This window comes from Chelonia mydas, chromosome 13 (genome assembly GCF_015237465.2).
Source record: "Chelonia mydas isolate rCheMyd1 chromosome 13, rCheMyd1.pri.v2, whole genome shotgun sequence".
Taxonomy (NCBI): Eukaryota; Metazoa; Chordata; order Testudines; family Cheloniidae; genus Chelonia; species Chelonia mydas.
Genome location: NC_051253.2, coordinates 25,229,926 through 25,255,700, shown reverse-complemented (window position 1 = coordinate 25,255,700; position 25,775 = coordinate 25,229,926). Strand labels below are relative to the sequence as shown.

Sequence of the window (25,775 nt, the reverse complement as noted above, 5' to 3'; positions counted from 1 at the left end):
TCCTGAGGGGCCAGCAGGTGGTGCTTTCCCTTTGAACTCAGAACTGAACCAGAGTGGCAGCATGGTGCTGGGGGAGCAGAGGCCCTGCCTACTCCTGGCCATTAGAATCCCATGGCACTCACGACAAGAGTAGGGATTTTAGTTCTGGGGGTCTTGGCCAAATGCCAGTTTGGGATTTCAGACCAGCCAATTTCCCCCTATATTTTCAACTAGAGGAACCGTTTTTCATTTTCCCCGCTCTATAACTGGTGAGTTGCTGTGCGCTCTTACACAGCTGTCACTTTGCACCTAGAGACAGCTGTATTTCAATGCTGGGTGAAGGGAATTCCATCTATACATCAGGATGAAACACACTTTGTGAAGGTTTATATGTTGGGACTCATACCCGCCGCACACCCGTACACTCATCCCCTTCCTGGGGTTCATCTTTGTTCCTAACTTAAGCAATAAATAACCAAAGGCAGATGTTAGCCCCAAGCACCCTCCTGAGCCGGCTTTTCTCTACAGGACTCCTTTCCTTTCCTCTAGCTATTTTTTGCCTTGGAGATTACCTTCAATGCAGTGATGGAGTTTTAATCAGCGACTCCTATCCCCCCAGTCCAGCATTTTATTGCTCCAAGTGCTAACCATTGTGCCACCAATCTTCTAGGAGGCTGTAGTCCAGATAATACAATACAATACTAATACTTAACTTTCATATATTGCTTTTCACCCATAGTTCTCAAAATGTGTTCTAATTTTACAGATGGGGAAACTGAGGTACAGAGCAGTGATGTGACATGCCCATGGTCCCTCAGCAGGCCAGTGGCAGAACTGGGAATAGAACCCAGGCCTTCCAAGTGCCAGTCCTCTAGCCACTAGGCAACACTACCTCTTCAAATGTACATAAGGGGCACAAGGATTCAGATTCATCCACCCACTCGCCTGGCTTACACTGCATTCGGTCTTGGGAACTGCCCCGGGGCATGCTGCAGTGGGTCCAAGTCCTTCTGGCCCAGGCAGCCCCAAGGGGAACGGAAGGTGAACACACTAAACAAAACACAGCAAAACCAGAGTCTTTTTCCGGCAGGTCTGGTGAGAGGGTGCCAAGCAGAGCAGCTGTGCTCCGGCTCCTCTCTCCTCCCACCAGCCACTCCTGAGCGTGTGGGCTGCTTTTCTCTGCGCTGCAAATCCCTTCGTACAGTATTTGAGCTGATAGCATTATACCGCAGTGCTCTGCGAAAGAGAAGGCAAAATAGAACTCCAGGTAGCGTGATAAGAGTGGGGATGGGGGAGGGTTACAGAAATATTGCCTTCAGCTTCTCTCCTCCTCTTCACACACATCCTGAAGCTGGCCTGTGCTGGTGAGAGAAGGCTCCTGATCCATCACAATGAATAGGATGGGGCTAGGAACTCTGTCTAGCCCGGGTTACACGGATACTACAGGGGAGAGAAGGCATGAGGGACAGCGACACCTTAGGTCCAGCCTCATTGACTCTATCTTCAACCATGAAGTAAATGATCCCAGAAACAGTGGGAACCAAGCGGGAAAGTCAATGGTACCGTGATCCACTAAGGGCAGTGGAAGTTCCTCTAACAGGTGTGGGCAAAGCATGGCTGGAGGTGTAGGAGCGAAGGGGTTAAATACCACGGAAACGCAGTGGGTCCACATCACCATCTCCCTGCTACTGGGCTCGATCCTGCCCAATGCTCAAAATCAATGGGCCAACTTGCAGAGCCAGGTGCTTCTCAATGTGAGTGAGGGTGGCAGGATCTGGTCCATTATGAGTAAGGCCCCGATTCTACAACTGGATCTACATAGCCGAGGCCCACCGAGAGGATGGAGACCTATGTGTGCTCCAGGGACTGAAGTAGGGAACTGGAGTCAGGATTATTGGGTTTTGTTCTCAATTCTCTGCCACTTATTCACTGAGACACCTTGGGGAACTCACTTCACCTCCCTGTGCTTCAGTTTCCCAACCGACAAAACGAGGATAACACCTCTTTATTGCACAGGGAATGTAGTTGTATGTTTTGCCACACACAGGCACTTCCAGTCCGAATGACGTCTATTTTAGATGACGGGGAAACAACAAAAATAAAGTCTCTGCAAGAGAGAGCACAGCATGCGTGTCTCTCACTGCAACGTGCTACATCTGTATTGAACGCAGAACTGCAGCCACCTCCAGCAGGAATCATGCTAAAGGGCAGGGCTATCACAGAATTGCCATCCCAGCACATGCCGTTGTAGCTGGGCATGGCAATGCGGAAGCTCTGCTTCAGTTTGCCCACAATGATCCAAGCCACTTTAATGCGTTCAGCCCCTTCTGGGGTAACGGAGTCCCTGAGCCCAAATCCAATAAATGTACAAACAAAAGACTCCTCAGTCCAGCCAGGATCAGTCGTCACCCGCTTCCTAGTGGACAGGACCCAGCTACAATAGCTTGTCTTAGCAACTGGCTCTGTGGCTCTTCTCAGTCAAACATCTGGGCTCAACCTACCCTCCTCCCCAGTGCTCCAGCAGGCTACGCTCCTCCTACATCTGTGGTCTGCCCCACACAGGAGTAGCCTGTCTGCTCTCCTCCCCTGCTAGCCCTCTCCTGCTGGAATTTCCTCTTCTAAATCCAACACTCAGCACAGGTGTAGTGGGCGGGGCTAACTGAACCCAGGGCTGCTCTTTAACCCTTTCCTATCTGGTGCAGGGTTTGTCTACCCTGACACAGAAAGCAAAACCGTGACTGTTACCTAGATACAGTCATGGTAGTTAATAGATGCGTTCACAGATAAATAATGTTTGTGATGCACTTGGAGAACCTCTGAAATATTCGAAACCAGCAAACAGGGAGGGGCAAATTTCCCAAAGAGCCCAGAGCCAGACTGTCAAACCTTCAATACCGACAACCGGGGCCAGATTTTTCTAAGAGCTCAGAAGCTGAGCTACACCCAACATACTGACAAACTCTGAATAGCTGGCCACTTGTTTTGGTGTGTAAGTGGAAGGTGTGGGTGCTGAGCCCTTTGGAAATTTCTGCCATATGGTGACTACAGATGGGCCAAAACTGTGAAATCTGGATCCAGTTCCATACCAAAAGTTCAAGGTGGTCCAGTTTGGATCAACATCTGGCAACCAGGGTGCTGTCCCCGAAGGAGCCATCCTTCCCAAATTCCATCCTGATCAGGGACAAATAAAACTGGGACATAGAAATGGACCAACGTTCTCTGTAACTCCTCCCAGCCAAAGGATATAAATTGGTTATGCAGTGAGCAGGAGAGACTTTCTTTCCAGGCTTTTCATTAGATTTGATTGTCTCAGAATGGGCCTGTTCCTGCTAATGGGAGCTCAAGGTGAAACAGAGTTATCAAAAGAGAGTAAGACCTGAGAGCAAGCATGAAATGGACTCTGCTGGAAAATGCAGCAGGAGAACACAGGCCAGCAACCCCCAGCAGCAGGAGACTGCTCTTCACTGGAAGAGACTGAGGAACATGGCTCCAAGGCAAGTCCAACACTGGTTTTTATTCTCTCTCTCTTTCAACAGGAACCAACACCACCAGGCCACCTGTGCTGAGTTATACATGGCGGGACTGCACTTGGGTCTCTGCCAGCAGAGGACACCATGTTCATGGTGTAGAAAAGAAATGTAGTGATTGAAAGGCAGGTGCGTTCTCCAGCTTTCTGTTAATGGCACATTCCTTCACTGTCAGTCAGAAGGTGGAACTGATGGGCTAGTCCTGGATTTAATGCACCTGTTTCTTTAGATGCTCTCAACAAAAGCATGACTCGGTCTTGAGGGGTCTGGAGAATCTACCTAATCTATTTTACCTTATCTAATCTATCCCTCCAGCTTAACCTTCCTATCAAATCTAGCCATGCAAATCTGTCTCCCCATCCAGCCCACACCATCATTTCAAACGCAGCCATCACTTTCACTTACCAGAATCTATTCTGCCCATCTCGTTAAAAAAACCATCCATCCATCCATCAAGTTTTTTATATGCAATCCAAATCCCTCCACCTGTCTAGATTGTTATTTATCACACAGCGCAGCCAGACAACTATCAGTATCCTCATCCATCAGGCTGGGAAAGCTTTGCCTGCGTGTTAGGCTTCTATACAGGAAAGAAAATGTGCTCTAGTGTTGGACCCCGATATAAGCCACTGTCTGGAGTGTTGCATTCAGTGCTGGTCATTGCATCTAGGAAGAATATTAATATTGCTTTGGGAGTGAGCAGTGTGGGCAATGAAGTTTCTATACTCCTGCCCTTATTTAATTTTCACTAAGCCTCTACTCAGGCAAACTCCCATAAGGAACAATGGATTTGCCATATACAATCACACCAGCAGCTTTACTCCACTACCCTGCCTCCAACAATGAATATACAGCACCAGACACTTCAGAGGAAGGTGCAAAAAACTCCTCATAATGAACCAACTATAGCATAACCTGCCATAGCTATCCCTTCTCCATTAGCGGTTGCCTTATGCTGTGATGCATGAGGGTTTATAGTCTATGTTTTAATCCTACCTAATACAACACATGGGTAGTCCAGTGGGGTGCAAGGGTTGGTGCTTTGCAGATGGGTGGCCAGTGGTTGTCTCCGCCTCAGTCCTAGGAGACCTTTCCTGATTTCACACCACGGCTTTGGAATCACCTCTCTCCGGGCAGCCCCCGAAGTAACCCGGGCACATTACTGAGTCAGCGCTACACAGCCCTCCAGCCTAGCTGACGCAGCCAATAAAGTTCCTAGCCCTAAAATACTGAGTCTTATACCCAAACCTGCCTTGTTAGCATGAGGGATGTTAGAAGGGCTAGGGCCCCAGCCCAGTCCTGTGCACCCCAGCAGGAATCCAGCCTAGCACTCAAGGGAGTGCTGGGAAGAGGGCCCTATTACCACTGCCACCAGCGCTCCATGGCTCCAGTGGAGGAGGATTCGGAGAGGCTTCCCATCCCCAGTGGGCATGCTGCTATTGGCAACAGGGGCTAGCCAGACCACAAGCACTAATAAGGTGTGCCCCCCCGTGCCCATGCCACCCAGCTCTGCAGCAGCAGGATGCTTGTAGGGCCACACAGTGGCTAACAACGCACTCTTCCCCAGCCCACGGTGCCAGTGGATTGCTCCAGAGTGTTCATTAAAAGCTGAAAGTCTCTCAGGGCACAACACGAGGTTCTCGTTTTCAACTGGACCCAGGAAATGTGATGAAGCACCAGGCTAATGCAGCAGCTTTCCCCCTTGGGCTCATTCAAATCCCAGTGTCACACAGAGAACCAGTCTGGGGCTCTCATTCTGGTGCATTTGGCCAGGGGCAGCAGCATGGTCTGGTGGTGAGAGAACCTGGCTTGGCGGCAGGAAACCTGGGTTTTAATCAAGGCTTTCTCAGTAGCTCAGCGTGATGCCTTGGGCAAGTCCCTTACACACTCAGTTTGGTGTGATGTGCAGGCGTCTAATGGGGCCTCAGTTTCCCCACAGGACTGATACAAATGTGGGTGCATTGTAACATGTTTTCAGCCCCTCCAATGAAAGGTGCTTGGTGTATACACACTATCGTTATTTGTCTGGCCCTTCACCCCAGATTTGATGTGACTGGCTAACCTCGCTCAGGGAAGCGAGACCGGGGGCTGTTGTAGCGTGATGCCAGACAGGGCTGCAAAGCCTTTTCTCTCTGGAGCAGCTTCCAGGGAGCCCACAACAGAAACACCAAGGAGAGGAAACGGGACCAAGAGCTCATTTCAGCCCCTGCCTCCTGCTCCATTACCTATCTCTGGCTGCTCCTCTATCCCGCTGCAAACACCTCACCACTTACGGCATGGGAGCCTTCTCCTCCTCCACAAGCCCACCGGAGCTCCCTGCCTCACCTCTCCTTCTCATTTCCGACCTAACCGAACAGATCTCTCATCGCCCTGGCCTGTATCTCTTAGCCTCTGTCTCTCTCTGCTCCGCTTCATTATTAACTCAGTGAGTGCATAATTGACACACAATCGGCGTAGCGGCTGAGTGAGGAGGCCCTGAGCCGCAACATACTTAGGTGCCTGTCTCCCACTGAAATCAATAGGAATCAGCCACCAAAATACCTCAGAGGATCCAAGCCCAAGAGCCTAGCTGCAGCCTCTGGCCAAGCAGGAAGAGCAGCAGAGCCCTGACCCCGCCCTGCTCCGGGGGGCAGGTAGTTACATCTCCCCTAATTAGGATGTGGCTTCCTTCCCACTCATGCCAGGAGATCTCTGGTGGTTGGTGCATGGGGGTGGGGTAACACCAGCTCTTGCTCTGCCTAGAGTTGCCAGGCATCTGGTTTTTGACCAGAATGCCTGGTCAAAAAGGGACTCTGGTGGCTCCGGTTGGCACAGCCAACCAGGAAGTTAAAAGTCCAGTTGGTGGCACAGTGGGGGCCCAGGGCTAAGGCAAGCTCCCTGCCTGCCCTAGCTCCGCGCAGCTCCCGGAAGCGGCCACCAGGTCCCTGCAGCCCCTAGACGCATGGGCATCCAGGGAGGCTCCATGCGCAGCCCCTGTCCCGAGGGTCAGCTCCGCAGCTCCCACTGGTCGGGAACCATCTCCCACACCCCAACCCCCTGCCCCAGCCCAGAGTCCCCTTCTGCATCCAAACTCCCTGCTGGAGCCTGCATGCCCCAACCCCATGCCCCAGTCCCCTCCTGCACCCCAAACCCCTCATCTCTGGCCCCACCCCAAAGCCTGCACCCACAGCCGGAGTCCTCACCCCCACAACCCTCTGCTCCAGCCCAGAGCCCTCTCCCTCACCCTGAACCACTCATTTCTTGTCCCACCTGGAGCCTGCGCCCCCCAGGCCAGAGCCCATACCCACCCCTCACACCCCAACCCCCTGTCCTAGCCTGGAGCCCTCTTCTGCACCCCTCATCCCCGGCCCCACCCCAGAGCCCACACCCCCAGCCAGAGCCCTCACCCCCCTCCTGTACCCCAACCCCCTATCCCAGCCTGGTGAAAGTGAATGAGGGTGGGGGAGAGCGAGCGACACAGGGAGGGGGATGGAGTGGGTGGGGGCGGGGCCTTGGAGAAGGGGCGGGGCAGGGGTGTTCAGTTTTGTGCGATTGGAAAGTTGGCAACCCTAGCTCTGCTCATTTCCTTGGTAGGGGTGAGTATCGGGTGCCCAACTCCTCCCCCACCCCTCCTGGAGCCCCAGCTGCCATCTGCACAGACGCAACCGGGAAGAGGAAAAAGCTTTATCCCCCACTTCCCTCCTGTGCAGCTACATTAGGGCTCACCCCAAAACTGTGTCCCACATGGCCGCCCGCCTGACACCCAGCCACAGATCAGTCACTCCCAAGCACCTACCAGCTCGCGGGGGGTGCTGGCAATCAGGGAGCCCCCCTCTCAGCACCTAGCCCTCCTTGCGGCCAGCTGTGCCATCACTTCATCACCCACAGAGCTGAGCCGCCCAAGGGGGAGCCTGTGCTGTGACCGAGGGAACGCTATGCAGAGAGCACCTATGGGAGGCTGCCAATTTCCCATTGACAACGAGCCTCCGTCACTCTGTTCCTATGACTACAGATGGAGCAGGCAGGTGGAGGTAGCTTTAAGCCCTCTGTGCATGGCCTATTGTCTGGGGCTGAGCAGGGGCCGTCGTGGCTCCTGCTGAAAGTTACAGCAGTCTCAGGGCTGCTGTAACCTTCATGTTACTTTGCCTGGCCCCCACTGTGCCCTGAGAAGCAGAGGAGAGCTGCAGCTCAGCATATTACGTGCCTCTAATCCACCCCTTACGCTTGGGCTCACAGGAGGGCTGGCTGCACAGGGGTTACTCTTAGGAGGGCATTTCTGCCCATTTCAAGGCCCCTTTAGGCTTCCGGGGCAGTATCAGAGCCTTGCTGTAATGGAGACTCAAGCGCAGTGCTTGGAAGAAGTGAGAGAAACCTGTATGTATCTGCACATATAGCATGAAAGACTAGAGCCAGGAAAGACCAAAACAGACCACTCCATTGCACTTCCCCTCCCTCAGCTCCTGCATCTCTTCGGCCATTCACAGGAACCACAGAACCAGTGTGCAGGGACTTAGGAGCCTGGGTTTGCCTCTCCGCTGTTCTTTTAAGCCCCACATTGTGATAGTCACCTAAAGTTCTGGGAGACAATTCTTCCCCTGTGGTGCCTACTCATGAGAAGAGAGGGAGGGGTGGCCAGACTTGTGGGCTCTATTTCCTAGAGCTGACCACAAAGCCGTACAATCACATCAATCCCATTTGTTTGCCCAGCTCCGTTCGGTGCACCCTACTGGCTGGCTCTTTTTGGTTTCTTCTCCGTCGGCGCACCAGTCGGATTGAGGTCGTCGGCAGGAATGCATGCAGCTCTGGGGAGAGTGTTTGCTAATCAGCAGCCGCTGCAGAGAGAGAGAGCCATCGACCTCCAGGAGAGCCGCTCTCAGGAGCAGGCCTGGGGATCTCTGGACCAGTTCTGCTCCTTCTCCCTAGCTCTGCAGTACGAGCCTTTCTCTAGGGTCAGGCACGCTAGGAAGGGGCAGGGTGCTGGCTGGTTACGGCAGGGGAGGAAGGTCGCCTGTCTGCCCTTCTCCACTAGCCCTACCCTCACGCGTGGAGCAGCTCCCCTGAAGTCAATGAGGTTGCAGATCAGAGGTGGGGGAAGGCGGCAGAGTCACAGGTTGGGTGGCAGCTCAGAGTTAGGGGAAAGATCAAGCCCTGTAAGTGCCCTGCTCTCTCTGGCCTGGTCTACACTACAAGTTTATGTTGGATTTAGCAGCATTACATCGAATTAACCCTGCACCCGTCCACACAATGAAGCCATTTTTTCCAACATAAAGGGCTCTTAAAACCAATTTCTGTACTCCTCCCCAACGAGGGGATTAGCGCTGAAATCAACATCGCTGTTTCGAATTAGGGTTAGTGTGGACACAATTTGAAGGCATTGGCCTCCGGGTGCTATCCCACAGTGCACCATTGTGACTGCTCTGGACAGCACTCTGAACTTGGATGCACTGGCCAGGTGTACAGGAAAAGCCCTGGGAACTTTTGAATCTCATTTCCTGTTTGGCCAGGTGAGCTCATCAGCACAGATGACCATGCAGTCCCAGAATCGAAAAAGAGCTCCAGCATGGACCGAATGGGAGGTACTGGATCTGATCGCTGTATGGGGAGAGGAATCCGTGCTATCAGAACTACGTTCCAAAAGACGAAATGCCAAAACATTTCAAAAAAATCTCAGAGGCCATGAGGGACAGAGGCTACAGCAGGGACGCAACACAGTGCTGCATGAAACTTAAGGAGCTCGGACAAGCGTACCAGAAAACCAAAGAATCAAACGGACGCTCCGGGACACAGCCCCAGACATGCCGCTTCTACGCTGAGCTGCATGCAATTCTAGGGGAAGCCGCCACCACTACCCCACCCCTGTCCGTGGACTCCAATGATGGGGTACTCTCCACCATGCCTGAGGATTTTGCGGACGGGGAAGATGAGGAGGAGGACGACGAGTTTGAGGAGCGTACACAGCACACCGTTTTCCCCGACAGCCAGGATCTTTTTATCACCCTGACTGAAATACCCTCCAAACCCAACGAAGCCGCAGAAGGGACCTCTGGTGAGTGTACCTTTTTAAATATAATATATGTTATAAAAGCAAGCGGTTTTAATGATTAAGTAGCCCTGAGGACTTGGGATGCTTTCGTGGCCAGTACAGCTACTGGAAAAGTCTATTAACGTGTCTGGGGATGGAGCGGAAATCCTCTAGGGTCATCTCCATGAAGCTCTCCTGGAGGTACTCTAAAAACCTTTGCAGAAGGTTTCTGGGGAGAGCAGCCTTATTCCATCCTCCATGGTAGGACACTTTACCACGCCATGCTATAGCAAGTAATCTGGTATCATTGCATGACAAACCCTGGCAGCGTATGGTCCTGGTGTTTGCTGGTATTCAAGTAACATCCGTTCTTTATCTCTCTGTGTTATCCTTAGGAGAGTGATATTGTTCATGGTAACCTGGTTGAAATAGGGGAATTTAATTAAGGGGACATTCAGAGGTGGCGGTTCCTACTGGGCTGTTTGCTTGTGGCCGAAAAGAAATCCTCCCCGCAGTTAGCCACGCAGTGTTGTGGGGCGGGGGGGCATTGGCGCTGAGCTGTTTGCGTTTGGCTAGCAGGGATCTTCCCTGATACCAGCCACGCGGTGGGGTGAGGGGTAAAGCAATCATCCCAGAGAATTGGATAGCGGGGCGGGGGGGGGGGGGAAGCGGGAGTTTGTTTGGTTTCTGCTGCTGCACATTAACAGGAGAACCGCAGCACTAAATGGCCAACTCAACGTGCTTTGCTTGGTATGGGAGAGGAGGGCGCTGCTGTTATGAAGGTTGCAGAAGCTGAAAGACTATGGCTTATCATGGCCACCTGCAATCCAAATTCTGTTGCCTGGCCCTGCATGTGTGATCTCTAACACCAAAGCCGCAGGCACTCACTAGAAGATGCAAAATGCGACCTTGCACCAAAATCACATGTGCTATGTAATGTGAATAGCGTTGTTCACCGTGAAAGAGTACAGCCATTGTTCTGTAAAATGTATCTTTTTAAATACTTCACTCCCTTTTTTCCTCCAGCAGCTGCAAATGTTTCAAACCTCCCTCCTCCGTCGCAAAGGCTATCTCAGATAAGGTGGAGAAAAAAACGCACGCACAACGAAATGTTCTCTGAGCTCATGCAGTCGTCCAGAACTGACAGAGCTCAGCAGAATGCATGGAGGGACACAATAGCAGCATACAGGAAAGTGGCCGATGAACGTGAGGAGAGGTGGCGGCAGGAAGATCAGAGGAGGCAGGAGGCAACGCTGAGGCTATTGCGGGATCAAACAGGACATGCTCTGGCGTCTGGCGGAAGTTCGGGAACAGCAGCAGGATCACAGACTGTCGCTGCAGCCCCAGTTTAACCACCCTCCCTCCTCCCCAAGTTCCATCGTCCTCACCCAGACGCCCAAGAATGCAAGGAGGGAGGCTCCGGGCACCCAACCGCTCCACCCCAGTGCACAGCCCAAGCAACAGAAGGCTGGCATTCAACAAGTTTTAAAGTGGCCTTTTCCTTCCCTCCTTCCACACCCCACCCAGGCTACCTTGTGAGTTATCTCCCTATTTTTATAATCAATTAATACATGTTTTTTAAACGATAGTGACTTTATTTCCTTTGCAAGCAAGCTGTGATCGAAGGAGGGAGGGCAGGTGGCTTACAGGGAATTTAGAGGCAACCAAGGGGGCGGCTTTTCATCAAGCAGAAGCAAACAGAAGTGTCACACAGTACCCTGGCCAGTCATGAAACTGGTTTTCAAAGCTTCTCTGATGCGCCGCGCTTCCTGCTTTGCTCTTCTAACTGCCCTGGTGTCTGGCTGCGCATATTGAGCGGCCAGGCGATTTGCCTCAATCTCCCCCCCCGCCTCCCCGCCATAAACGTCTCCCCCTTACTCTCACAGAGATTGTGGAGCACACAGCAAGCAGCAATAACAATGGGAATATTGGTTTCGCTGAGGTCTGAGTGAGTCAGTAAACTGCGCCAGCGACCCTTTAAAGGTCCAAATGCACATTCTACCACCATTCTGCACTTGCTCAGCCTGTAGTTGAACAGCTCCTGACTACTGTCCAGGGTGCCTGTGTACGGCTTCATGAGCCAGGGCATTAAGGGGTAGGCTGGGTCCCCAAGGATAGCTGTAGGCATTTCAACATCCCCAACAGTTATTTTCTGGTCTAGGAAGTAAATCCCTTCCTGCAGCCGTTTAAACAGACCAGAGTTCCTGAAGACACGAGCGTCATGAACCTTTACCGACCATCCCACGTTGATGTTGGTGAAACGTCCCTTATGATCCACCAGTGCTTGCTGTACCATTGAAAAGTACCCCTTGCGGTTTATGGCTGCCCTGGTGGTCCGGTCCCAAGATAGGGATATGGGTTCCGTGTATAGCCCCAGCACAGTTAGGGAATCCCATTGCAGCAAAGCCATCCACTATGACCTGCACATTTCCCAGAGTCACTACCTTTGATAGCAGCAGCTCAATGATTGCGTTGGCTACTTGCATCACAGCAACCCCCACAGTAGATTTGCCCACTCCAAATTGATTACCCACTGACTGGTAGCTGTCCGGCGTTGCAAGCTTCCACAGGGATATTGCCACTCGCTTGTGAACTGTGAGGGCTGCTCTCATCTTGGTATTCTTGCACTTCAGGGCAGGGGAAAGCAAGTCACAAAGTTCCATGAAAGTGCCCTTACGCATGCGAAAGTTTTGGAGCCACTGGGAATCACCCCAAACCTGCAACACTATGCAGTGCCACCACTCTGTGCTTTTCCCGGGCCCAGAATCGGCGTTCCACAGCATGAGCCTGCCCCAGTAACACCATGATCTCCAAATTGCTGAGGACCGCGGTTTTAGAGAAATCTGTGTTCATGTCCTCATCACCACACTGCCGCTGCCTCCTCGCCTGGTTTTTCAGGTGCTGGTTCTGCATAAACTGCACAATAATGCGCGAGGTGTTTACAATGGTCATAACTGCTGCGGTGAGCTGAACGGGGTCCAGGCTTGCCATGCTATGGCGTCTCCTCGGATAATCCAGGGAAAAGGGCGCAAAATGATTGTCTGCTGTTGCTTTCATGGAGGGAGGGAGGGTTGACTGATGACATTTACCCATAACCACCCGCGACAAATTTTTGGCCCCATCAGGCATTGGGAGCTCAGCCCAGAATTCCAATGGGCAGCGGGGACTGTGGGATAGCTACCCACAGTGCACTGCTCGGAATATCGACGCTTGCCACGGTACCGTGGACACACACCTCCGAATTAATGTGCTTAGTGTGGACGCATGCACTCGAGTTTATACCATCCGTTCCCAAAAATCGACTTCTGTAAAATCGGAGTACTATCCTAGTAGACATGGCCTTAGTTCCACCCCGCTGCCTGCTTCCCTTTTGCTTCCCTCTACTGCTGGCAGCTGTCCGGTGAGCCCCAGAAGACCAGAAGGTGACCAGGAGTATGGCTTTATTCCCCCGCCACCTGCTGTCATGTGACATTGCAGGATGAAGGGGAGGCAGCATCCTACGTGCTGGCTTGGTCCGCAAGAGCCAGTGGGCAGCTCTGGCTCTCCCGCAAGGCTGCGAGCCTCACGCCAGGACATTTGGCACCTGGCTCCCAGTTTCCATGCTGGCTCTCGAGTCAGCGGCGACATGGGGGTTTGGCGTGAACCAGTGACATGATTCACCTTCCAATTTGCAGTGGTCTCTGCCTGCCAAAAAAAAAAAAAAAAAAAAGACACTCCCAACCTCACGAGTGAGACTTCATCTCCCCAGGGCGCTAGAGCAGCCAGACAGAGGAGGTCTCAGGGAGGCTGGGGGGGGGGGGGGGGGAGAAACAGATTTATTTGCTGAAGTTTTTTTTAAAAGGGGAAAAATATAGTAAAATAAAGTGAAAGCGACAGCTCCAATTTCTGCGTTAATGAATAAATGAAACACGTCCCAAGAGGATAATTAAAACGCTTTGAACCAAATATGTGTCAACTAAATAAAAAAAAAAAAAAAGCCAGAGACAAATCAAGCAACTGCAATTAAGGGGAAGAGATGTATGTGTGATTACAGGGGGGAGGGGGAGAAGACGGAGACTACCCGCAAGCAGACGCGTGGCTGCGAGTCACCCCAGCCCCCTGCAGGGCCCGTGCTCTCCACTCTCCAACCATTACGCTGCATGCTGAGGTTGGTAACTAGGGTAGCTTGCGAAGAGCCTCCCTGTCCCATAGTACCTGCATTTTGTTCCCATCCAAAAGGTACCAGCAGGAGCAAAGGAGTCAGTAGGAAAAACTTTTTCACTAGGAGGGTGGTGAAGGACTGGAATGCGTTACTTAGGGAGGTGGTGGAATCTCCTTCCTTAGAGGTTTTTAAGGTCAGGCTTGACAAAGCCCTGGCTGGGATGATTTTGTTGGGGATTGGTCCTGCTCGAGCAGGGGGTTGAACTAGATGACCTCCTGAGGTCCCTTCCTACCCTGATATTCTATGATTCTATGAATTCCAAGCCATTCGGTAGAATTAAAAACCCTGGGAGGAAAATCTGGTGTGTCCCCCCTCCCCCACTTAACCCTACCCCCTCATATTTTCTTTCCCTCACCTCTGTCCTCAGACCCATGCTCAAGCCCCTTTACTGTGACAAACATCCACGAACTACCCTGCAGTCTCTCAGTCAGCTAATGGACGTTCCCAGGTAACATTCCCGCCCTCCCTCTTGTTCCAGATCTGCAACAGTCAGCAGTGTCCCCCACCCCATTGTGCTTTACATTTCTCTGCCCTGCCACCACTTTCTCACTGCTGTTGCAGCCTGTTCCAGAGGAGAGGAGCACACTGTGTTCTCTCTTATGGAGACTTAGCTTTTGTTCTTTCTTGTGGATTTCCCTTTGTTTAAAATAAAAGTCATTTTCAACTGAAGAAACAGCTTTTGCTCTTGGGCTATGGAAAGCATGACAAATGTGGCACAGCACCATCAGGGACCGCACAGTATCGAACAGGAAGCAGGCTCAAGCAAGACTTGGGGACAGACAAGAGTTTAGGTGTTCTCCCGGTCACACTCTGAATTTGGTCTCATCCATTCTGTTGCTGATGGCACAAATAGACTGCTACTATTCTATTCTACACAGGTTCTTATCCACCCTGAACACCACCCTATCTGAGCGCCTTCAAGCAGTGCATTAAGCAATGGGACTAATGTCGGTCACAGGTGGTTCATTCTTTCACGTCTGCTCCCCACTGGAGGATTGGTTTGGCAGGGTGTTTTGGGGTTTCGGTCCACATCACTCTGGATTTATAGCAGAGAGTGTGGGTCCAAGAAGCAGGCCTGGACCTCGGAGCAGAAGATGGCAAGGTTTGTGATGGTGCTTAGGCCCAGTTCCTTAGTCAGACACCCAAAACTCCCTGCTTCTTTGGAACCCATCTCCCTCAGCCACATAAAAGAACCTTTCTGAAGGACCTTCCCACAATTTCAATGTCACAGTTGGCAGGCAAAAAAAGAAAAAGGAACCATCCAATACATTAACACTACACTTGCTATAAAAGACACACACACACCCTGTTAATCATTTTAAATGACACTGTGGGACTACAAATAAGTCCTTTTACTGGCACAGGCGGTGGGCAAAAAAACGTAATTCTGTGCAAAATGCCATAGATTCTCCTGCAGTGATAGCTCAGGAAAATGTGATGAGAGGTTATAACTGCTGAAGAAGCAATTTGCTGTCAAGGATGCAGATCTAAATTGTTCTCCGCTTTCTGGGATGAAGTAATTGGGCATCTCACCTGCATACAAGGCAGTGTCTTGTTCAGCGCTGCCAACTCTCGCGATGTTAGCACAAGTCTTGCCATTTTTACTGCTCATCTTAAAACCCAAGCCCCCAGAGATGAGAATCTCAGCTTTTATTAAAAAGAGTAAGTTTCTAGTCCACGTGTTTGCAGAGAAAAACCTGAAAATGTGATTCACGTCCACCCTGAAGGCACAGCAACCATGTAGGCAAACAAAAAACCCAACATATATTTTTTTTTTTTTAATTTCATTATTTTTGAGGCACTCATGATTTTTGGAGTCCTGGAATACTTGGGGTTGCCTGGAGCTGGTTTTGCCACATGGCAGGAGGTTAATTTGGAGGCTTTGAGTCTGTTTTGTAGATGTCATTTTTCCTCCTCTTTATTTCCTTCGCTAGCCCTTGGAAAAGCACGACTAATGAATGCTCCTTATCAGGCTCTGTAAGGCCTATTGATCCCATCATCACCGCGCCTCTATATGGATCTCACAGGCTCCGGGACAGAATACGTTGTTAGTGGGCTTCCTCGTACAGTTCCCCAGGCTTTGTTCTACATTATAGGAGCGATCGCATTGATCCTTGGGAAACGGAGGAAAACGCAAGCAACAAGGCGGAGTGGGCTGCAACGTTAGAAAGACGGGCTCACGGGGCTTTTTGTAATAACCCTGCTGGAGGCGGCTGTGACCAACCATTTCCCACAGACACCATCTCAGTCCCCCAGATACACGTCTAAAGCACACGTCTCTGTTTGGTCATCTGAGGGTGCAACTCGACTGGCAGATGGTGGCACCACAGTGGTTCATAACCAGTCCATACCAGGACCCTCCTCCACATCACCAGAGGCCTCACCCCTTTTAGCAACATGGGAGGGGCAGAGTGCTCAGGAACCCTGGACCCACCTGCCCAGCACAGAGCAGTCTGTGCAGCTAGAGAAGCCAAAGCATCCTGCTTTTCCCCTCGGGGAAGAGATGGCCTGGCTGGGATTTCACACAGCTCCTTGGCAGGCCACTGGTATCTGGGGGGGCGGGAGGGGAAGGGAGACAGGCACCTTGGTATCCAGCCAACAGTGTGCGCAAAGGTGTAGAATTTGAACTCTGGGCCTCTGGCTTCCACCTTGCACGGCGGGAGCAGGAGAGCCGGGTGACCAGCAGAAATGGGGCCATGCTACCACATGCTGAGCACAGACCCCGCTGCTCCCGGTGCTCTGCTCCACCAGGAAATGGACGGCCACCCCCACCCCCCCCCCGCGGCACAGCCACCAGGAACACAGAGCCCTGCACCAGCACAACCGCCTCTTGCTCACCACACCCTTCGCGGCGCCACTCTCTAGGCCTCGTCCCACCACGGCCAGCAAGCCATCTGGTTCATGCAGCCAAGCCATATACCCTGCCGGGGGCTGTCTTGGTGCCGACAGCCTAGCCACTGCATGCGGAGCAGAGACAGGCCCCAACTTGCAGGATTACTGCAGCCTTCCTGGCTTCACACATCCCACAGCGGATCCCTTCAGATGTAGATCTAGCACACGGACACCCCAATGATGAGCTCATTAGAAGACCCATCTGCTCTCTCCTCTTTGACCCATGCATACTCCTCCTTTCCTGATCCAGACACCCCCACCAATGCAGCAGCTATTTATATAGGCCCATCATCTTCAGAGCAGCACTTCAGTTGGCATCTCCTGGCATTTGAACCCAATGCTTTTGCCTGCCGGTTTCCTAGGCAATGCCCTGAGGGTGCTGGTCGGGCTGTGCTCTGGCTCAGTCCCTCAAAACTCCTTACTATGCTAAGGGCAAGAGACAGCAGGAGGATGGCATGTGGGGGTTGCATTTCCAGTCGTGGGGGAAGGGAGAATAACCAGCAATCACTTTAACCCTCTTCCCCACAGAGAAGCCATCCAGGTGCTGGAAACACCTTGGTCAATGGCACCGTGTGTCTGGTTCGGTTTGTGCTGCTGTGCTGGGGATCACACTCCCGAGCTGGCCATGGATGCCGTGCCCCCAACTAACAGGAATCGCTCACAGCCTGAGGGACTCTGCAGGGGGTGCCTACCTCACACCAGGGTCCCGCTCACGTTCACAGCCTGCAGGTTGTGCATGTCCACATGGTCACCGTGCGGGGTCCCCGGGGTGGGCGGCGCGCGAGGCACTGGCTGCCACAACAGGGCCAGCTGCTGTCCTCGAGCTGGGGAGGAGAATGGAAAACAAGAGTCAGAGGGGTCATAAAGCAAACCCAGCGTGGGAGGTGTAGCTGCACTGATCACCCCAGGGCCCTCTCTGCCCCCCTCACATTCCCAACACCCCCTCCACCCCACACAAGGAAGGGTGGTCTTCACCCCTCTCTCTCAGACACACCCTGGACCCACATGCGCAGGGGTCTGTCTCCCCCTCCTCTCACCCCCAGAATTCTCACCATTTCTTAAGGGAGCAAATTCATACTGTTATAATCTCTGTCCTACATTGGGTCCCCAGCCCCTCGCTGCATCTCGGGCTGCCCTCACCCGCAGTCCACCCTTCCAACAGGCCTGTAGGGGCACTTGGCGTTACTGAGCGGGCACCTAGTGTGTTTGCTGACACCTGGGGAGGATGAAGGGACACGGGTCTGGTTTACCTACCCTGGGGGGCTGTGAGCTGCCAGTCCAATGGGAAACATTGTCACCTGTGACAGACAACCACTCCTCCGGATACCCCTTGTGGCATGGCTTGGCCTGGCCGGTGCGCTGCCCTCTACTGCCCTGGCTAGCTCTTAAAATATCATAGAATCGCAGGGTTGGAAGGGACCTCAGGGGGTCATCTAGTCCAACCCCCTGCTCAAAGCAGGACCAATCCCCAATTTTTGCCCCAGATCCCTGAATGGCCCCCTCAAAGATTGAACTCACAACCCTGGGTTTAGCAAGCCAATGCTCAAACCACTGAGCTATCCCTCCCCCCAGACACCCCTCCCAAGCAGAATAGTTTAAATGGAGACTCCCCCTGTGAGAGTTTCATTGGTTAAGTCTCTTACAGCGTATCAATTAGACATTAGCCTCTCAAGTCCAACACTGGTTTCCCAGAGCCCTCCTTCTAGGGGCGGGGAGGGGGAATTTAGGCTAGCTATAACCATCACTCATCTATTCTGGGCTAGCCCCTGTTAACTCTGTCTTTCCCCCTTGCAAGCTGTCTACCCCACTCTCTCTCCTCCTCTGTCTCCCAGGAGGCTTCTCTTTAATCTCCCGGGCAGGGCTGAGTTAGCCACCTATTGCTATGGAGCACTGATTTTCCCCACCTGGGGAGGAGAGCCAACTAAGCCACAGGTGGGGCAGGGCCCATCACCCCTTAAAGGGACCAGTCACCTTCTGACACTTCCCTTTGCCTCCCAGCTGGTGCCTAGCCCCATAGCTTTAGTTCCTGCTCTTGGAATCAGAGTGCCTTCACCACCTCCTCCTTTGCCGAAGCAGCAAGAAGTGATGGGAAGCAGGAGAGCTTCTCTTCCCAGGATGGCCGGTTGACACAGCAGCTCCTCGGTTCTCCATCGCGAAGGCTAAGGCTCCCCTGGCCCGTACGCCTCTGGTGTTTTACGAAGAGCATTTGCAGCTAGATCCCCACAATACGGGGCAGCGTTCTAAGCACCCCAGTGCACAGGCACAGCCTGAGACCAAGGCAAGGAGCAACATGCTCAGCCTGAGTCTAGGCTCCCAAACCCCAGCTTCTCTAAGGAGAAACCTCACTGCCCCACTGCAGCAAACCCCACCCTCCTCCCCTCACACCCCATCTAGCCAGCTCTCTGTCACCTCCCCCCAGGACTGTTCTTGCCCCCTCATTATTATGCACTGTCTGTAGTGAGGTACAATCCAGAGGCCTCAAGCATGGTAGGAAGCACTGTACAGACGCTCACCGAGAGACAGTCCCTGCCCCAAAGGGCTTACAGGCTAAACAGACTATCCTACTTCCCCAAACTCCATCCCCTCCATCAGCCCCAGGCCTCCCTCTCCTGGGACCGTCACCTACAGGGCTCCAGCTTGGCCAGGAGCACCAGAAAAACCAAATGGCTCTAGTTCTCTGGACAAATACTAATTCCTCATGAGCAAGGCAAGGTACTGGGGCCCCATCCAGCTCTGGTTCAGTGGAGTTACTCCCACTTTGGCCGAAACCGACCCCCTTCCTTATTTGCCTGTGAAGTTCCCAGGCCCCTAAATGACACTGTATCAATCCTCATGGGAATAAGAGCGAGGAGATTGCTGCCTAAGATAATAGCGCCCTGGAAGGAGTGGGAGGGGTTCCGAAAGGATCTGAAATATGCCCCCACCCCAGAGAGTGCATGGGAGATCGACACACAAAAAACTATCAGCCCCCTTCTGCTTCCACTGGCCCTCCCAGCTCACGCTATGAACAACCATTTGCTTCTTTCCTATGCATTCAAAGAGCCTCTTATACCATGCCCACATTAGAAAGAGCAAACTACACAGACACAGACCTGCCCTGCTGCAATTTAACCTGTGCTGAGTTTTCAAGACCAAATGTTGCAAATGGGGCGGGAGCAGCCAACCATAGCTAATCTAGTCCCAGCCTCTCCCAGCAGGCATTGCTGTGGGGATTAGTGCAAGAGCACTGGTTGGGGAAGACTTGTGATCTGAGATGCAGGAGCACCAGCTCCTGGCACCTGTAAGCTGCCTCTTTTCAAGTACCTATCCTGCTCCTGGAGCCTCTGGTGAATCCACTGGAACGGTAAAGGGACTGGATCCCCATTCAGTGTGTTCTGTGAAGCCTCGGCATCTCACAGTGGAAGGCTCAAAGCAGAGCATGGAGACGGGGTGTCTTTTCTGTCAGAGCATCTCATTGCAAGGAGTGCAGGGTAAGAAGGGCTGGTTCTGAGATCGGCTCTTTTATTCCACAAGGGATGCCTTGTTCTGTTCACCACCCCTGCCTCCACGTCACCTAGCATGTCTCCTTGTAGGACAATGCTGCCGTTACACTGCACTTTCCCCACCAAGGGCCCCATCTCTCCCCACAAAGTCAGCGACAAGCTTCCACTACCTCCCTTGGGAACAGGACTGCGTCCCTGCCAGCCTCTACCCTGAGCCAACAACAGACACACTCCTCAGCCGTCACTTAGGGGTTGATCCTGCAGAGCACGGGGGGCCCTGATCCCCTGTGAGTCAAGGGCTCTTAGCACCATGCAGGACTGGGCCTTGAGGGGCAGACTGACTCTGGGTTACATACATGTAAATTATAGAAGATTAGGGTTGGAAGAGACCTCAGGAGGTTCTAGTCCGACCCCTGCTCAAAGCAGGACCAACCCCAACTAAATCATCCCAGCCAGGGCTTTGTCAAGCGGGCCTTAAAAACCTCTAAGGATGGAGATTCCACCACCTCCCTAGGTAACCCATTCCAGTGCTTCACCACCCTCCTCATGAAATAGTGTTTCCTAATATCCAACCTAGACCTCCCCCACTGCAACCTCAGACCATTGCTCCTTGTTCTGCGGCCGCAGCAGCACTGTGATGTGGGCAGTGTAGTTACGCTTTATCGCCGGGGACAGCTCTCCCAGCGATCAAAAATAACCATCCCGAACGAGGGGTGGTACCTTTATCGCCAGGAGCGCGGCTCCCCTCACTAAAGCGCTGTCTATACTGGGGCTTTTCAGTGCCAACATTTTGTCGCTCAGGGGGGTGGTTTATTCACACCCCTCACCAACTATAGTTTTAGCGCTGAAAGTGGCAGTGTAGACACTGCCTAAACAAGCCCAGTTCCCTCAGTCTCTCCTGGAAAGCCATGTGCCCCAGCCCCCTAATCATTTCCGTTGCCCTCCGCTGGACTCTCTCCGATTTGTCCACATCCCTTCTGTAGTTCCCCAAAACTGCACGCAATACTCCAGATGTGGCCTCACCAGTGCCGAATAGAGGGGAATAATCACTTCCCTCAATCTGCTGGCAATGCTCCTACTAATGCAGCCCAATATGCCGTTAGCCTTCTCGGCAACAAGGGCACACTGCTGACTCATATCCAGCTTCTTGTCCACTGCAATCCCCAGGTACTTTTCTGCAGCACTGCCGCTTAGCCAGTCGGTCCCCAGCCTGTAGCGGTGCATGGGATTCTCCCTTCCTAAGTGCTCTGCACTTGTCAAACCTCATCAGATTTCTTTTAGCCCAATCCTCCAATTTGTCTAGGTCACTCTGGACCCTATCCCTACCCTCCAGGGTATCTACCTCTCCCCCCAGCTTAGTATCATTTGCAAACTTACTAAGGGTGCAATCCATCCCATCATCCAGATCATTAATGAAGATGTTGAACAAAACCAGCCCTAGGATCGACTCCTGGGGCACTCCGCTTGATACTGGCTGCCAACTAGACATCGAGTCGTTGATCACTACCCTTGCAGGTGTAATGCTGACAGACCCCAGACGTCGGCGGGTGGGATCAAAGCTGGGACCTTTGGAGATTAGTGCAGGAGCCTCTACCGCATGAACTAAAAGCTAACTGGCTGTAAAGCAGACTCATTTAGCTCTCTCTTTCTTTAAGTGGTCTTGGTGCCACTAGATGGGACAGAACACCACACCCAGAAGATGTGTGGGTTACAGAGCAGCCTGGCATGGTACTGCAGGTGTGCCCCACCTTCACCTTCCCCTATTGGGACAGCAGTAGGTCCACTTTAGCAGCCTAGAGCCAGGAGCAGCCAACACAGACTAACAAAACAGCACGTCCCTTGTTTAATAAGATTTCAGGACAGGAGCAAGCACAATAAACAGCTCACAAGGGCCTCACCTCAGGACCCTGCTTCACAACTTAAAGCCCACAAAGTGAGCCTCTGGTTAGGCTGGTCTGGAGCCTGAGATGAAACAACCATCACCTACTGCCACCTAGAGAGCTTCGACTCCCACTTCTCTTTTGCTCAGCTGCCTGTAGCTGTTTACGTAGCCCAGCTGTAGGGTGGGTGGCACCTCCTTGATTACATCCCGGCCTGACCCACTTGCCTTTAAAGGTGTAGTACGCTCCTTTGCAACAGGTGTAAACCACTGAAATCATTTGGGTTACCCCAGTGTAACCGAGATCAAAATCTGGGCTTAGGCCTGGCCTGCTGCCATGGAAGCCAATGGAAATTTTTGCCAGCATCCTCAGTGGGAGCAGGGCCAGGCTCTTAGGGTCTGTCTACACTGTACTTAGACATCCACGGCTGGCCCGGGCCAGCTGACTCAGCTTGCAGGGCTCGGGCTAAGGGGCTGTTTAATTGTGGTATGGCCATTAGGCTCGATCGCATCCCAAGCTCTGGGACCCTCCCATCTTGCAGGGTCCTACAGCCCGGCCTCCAGCCCAAGCCCCGTCGTCTATACCACAGTTAAACAGCCCCTTAGCCCGAGCCCCGCGAGCCCAAGTCGTCTGTCCCGGGCCAGCCACGGGTGTCTAACTGCAGTGTAGGCATACTCTTAGTTTCTGTTTTCAGTCTGTAGCTTAGGACTTGGTGCTCCAGAGAAACCCAAGCCTGAGAAACCTCAGAACTAACCCTTCCTCCCCACTGTCCTTCTGACAGCTCTCAATAAGGTGTTGCCTCTGGATCTGTCCCAGTGAGGGCTGCAGTAGGCTCAGAGGATATAGGATGACTTTACAGCTTGGACTATGATACAGGCTGCTCCTTTACCAAACACAGGCTGAACCAGATTCCACATCACATGGTCAGGGGAAGTCAGGCTGGAATTTACCCAGCATGGCCCTCACCAGCAAAACACCTGAACTGGGTCCAGGCATCACGAAAACGTAAGCTGTTTGGCACATGCAGGAGGAAGACAAGAGCCAGGGCTGAATGGTGGGGCCTTCCTGGGGAGGAAATGAGTGATCTTCCGGAACGCTGTGTTATTCAGTGAAGTTGCCAGGCCCAGCGGACTCCTCAGTGCCAATCTTTCTTTCGCACTCCAGTGATGAATGGAAGGTCCTGCAGCTTGGGCGAGTAACTGAGGAAAGAGTATTTGTAAAAGCAGGAGACAGCTGGATTCAAACAGGGAGACCCACAAAGCAGATGAAAAGGGAATCACTGGTGATGGATGAGAAAGTGGCACCGTCATAAGGTGCCCCCCACCTGGAGTGCTCTCCTGTGGCAGACTGGGGCACGCCACGTGTGCCAGCCTCAGTATCCCTCCTTCAGAGTCCCCAGAAATAGTCCAGTCTTTTGAGTACAAATGGCTTTTGTGGCTTAATTTATTACAAAAGAAAGCCCTGGGCACAGACCATAACAAAGCAAGTGCCACAACTATAGGTCAGACAGTAGATCAAGTAGAGCCCAGGTTCACCCTGCCCCACTCTCTGGTATGACTCCGGCGCCCCTTGCCCTGCCCTGCCTCTCCGGTATGGCTCTGGCACTCCTCACCCGCCCTCCCGGTATGGCTCCAGCGCCCCCTTGCCCCGCCCCACCTCCCCGGTATGGCTCCAGCACCCCTCAACCCCACCCCACTTCTCTGGTACGGCTCCGGCACCCCTCGACCTCCCCCAGGTATGATTCCGGCGCCCCTTGCCCCATCCCACCTCTCCAGTATGGCTCCAGCACCCTCAACCCCACCCCACCCCCAGCTCTCCGGTATGGATCCAGCACCCCTTGACCCTGCCCCGCCTCTCCGGTACAGCTCTGGCACACCTCAACCCCACCCCACCTCTCTGGTATGGATCTGGTACACCTTGACCCCACCCCACCTCTCCAGTATGGCTCTGGCACCCCTCGACCCTGCTCCGCCTTTCTGGTACGGCTCCAGCACCTCTCAATGCCCCCTGCCTCTCCAGCATGGCTCTGGCACACCTCGACCTCACCTCACCTCTCTGGAATGGCTCCGGCACCCCTCAACCCTGCCCCGCCTGTCCGGTCTGTGGATCTGGTTTGTGCACTGCATGTTTCCAAGCCCACACATGGGCATCACACTGGATTATAAACCTGATTTTACAATGGCTGGATCCAGGTCTCACAGCTGTACTAATGTGTCCACACTGAACTGCACAGACCTTCTGACTTGGGTCTGCAGCTTGATCTGCATCCACACTACAAAATGACAGGGCTTGGACCAAAGTCGCACTGGGACTTGGGCTCTGGCCCCACCCCTGCTCCCGAGTGCTTGCTGACCAGAGTTGGACTGATTTGTGTATGGACAGAAGGGGAGCTTGGGCTCAAACCTGACTCAGAGCCCAGGCTTAGGGTTCGTCAAAAGAAACCCCCAAACCAATCCCCCGCTCCTCCTCTTCAGCAGCAAATTTCAGAGCCCAGGTCAACTGACTTGGGCTTGCACTACAGGGCTAGAAATAGCCGTGTAGGGTAGGCCCTTCCCCCCGTGCTTAGGCCAAGACTTAGTGCGGTCCAGTTTCAACCGAAACTCAGTCCCAGATGGCTCCCTTTCCTCCTACATTTCTGTCCCCCTGCTTTCATCTGGGACAGGAGACTGATCTTCCTTTCAAACCCCAGTCAGAGAGGCTAGGGAAGGAAAAGAAATCAGCGCTTTGACGAGGACACACCATCTCATCACACTGGACAAGTGGAGTCCCAGCCCATGATGAGAGAACGGCAGTGAGCCACAGGCCTTTCTAAGAAGCCGTCTCTGCTTCACAAGCATGATCCATGTAAGGCTCCCAAGTGACAGTCACACCTCAAGCACGCCACAGCCCTGTCCCAGGCAGGAGTCTGCAACAGGCCCCCAAACCATTCAGCCTTCGCCGAAACAGCCTCATCTTCCCTGTGTCTCACAAACGGCCATTTCCAGACTGCAGATCTGAACTGGATCAAACACCTAACCCCCCGCCCCCCTCCCAAAAGCTCCTCTAGTTCAACAGAAGCTAAACTAGGATGGCATTGGGCCTTCAAGGCCCTGTGCATGGATGTTACGAGGGTTATTTAGCATTCCCAGAAGAATGGTGTCTGGGTAGGAGGAGCTCTGAAGTGACACAGCTGCTGGTCAGGGTCAAGCTCTGTGCAGCAGGATCCATGGCCCAGAGAACCAGTGCCAGGACTCGGACTCTGAGCTACTGAGCACAGCAGAAACTGTGTATGTTGGTGCAGGAGTCAGGATCCGTGCCACAGCACTAGTGCCTGGATTTGGACTCCCAGCATCTGAGTGCCCCATGATCCACCCACTGGAGCACTCGTGCCAGGATCCTCTCACCGGCACTCCTTACTCAGGCAAATCTCCCATTGATTTCAAGTGGCATTTTGCCCGTGTAAGGAATCCAGGATCAATTCCCTCCATTTCAGTGCAGTGCGATCCACCCAGCAGGACACGACGTGCCGGGATTCAGTCCGCCAGCCAGACTCCTAACGCAGTAGCAGCCGCTCCAGGAGAGACCGTTTGTGCTTAGTCTGACCAGCTGCTTGCTCCTTGCTGTAGCCGATGTTTGATTGTGCCTTCCACCAGGCAGCTAGCTGCTGACACAGCAAGCTGCAGTGCCTGAGTGTGCCCATTGCAGCACTCCATCGAATAACGGCCAGCACTTGCAGCGAGACAGGAAGTAAGGAGGGGGATGGCAACACGGGCAGCGCCAGAGAGGAACACGACAATCAAAGATTTAAAACAACAGCATGGTCAATCGGGGAAA

The 25,775-nt window shown here is 53.0% G+C and overlaps 1 protein-coding gene across 4 annotated transcripts in view; it reads right to left on the bottom strand.

The window, feature by feature from the left end:
- Positions 1-25,775, bottom strand: part of DLGAP4 (DLG associated protein 4) — a 335,649-nt gene that overhangs the window by 256,252 nt on the left and 53,622 nt on the right. For all 4 annotated transcript variants that reach the window (XM_037915413.2, XM_043527461.1, XM_043527462.1 and 1 more), the window contains exon 2: positions 17,293-17,424. The gene's annotated coding sequence lies outside the window, so the exon portion shown is untranslated. The remainder of the gene's footprint in view (positions 1-17,292; positions 17,425-25,775) is intronic.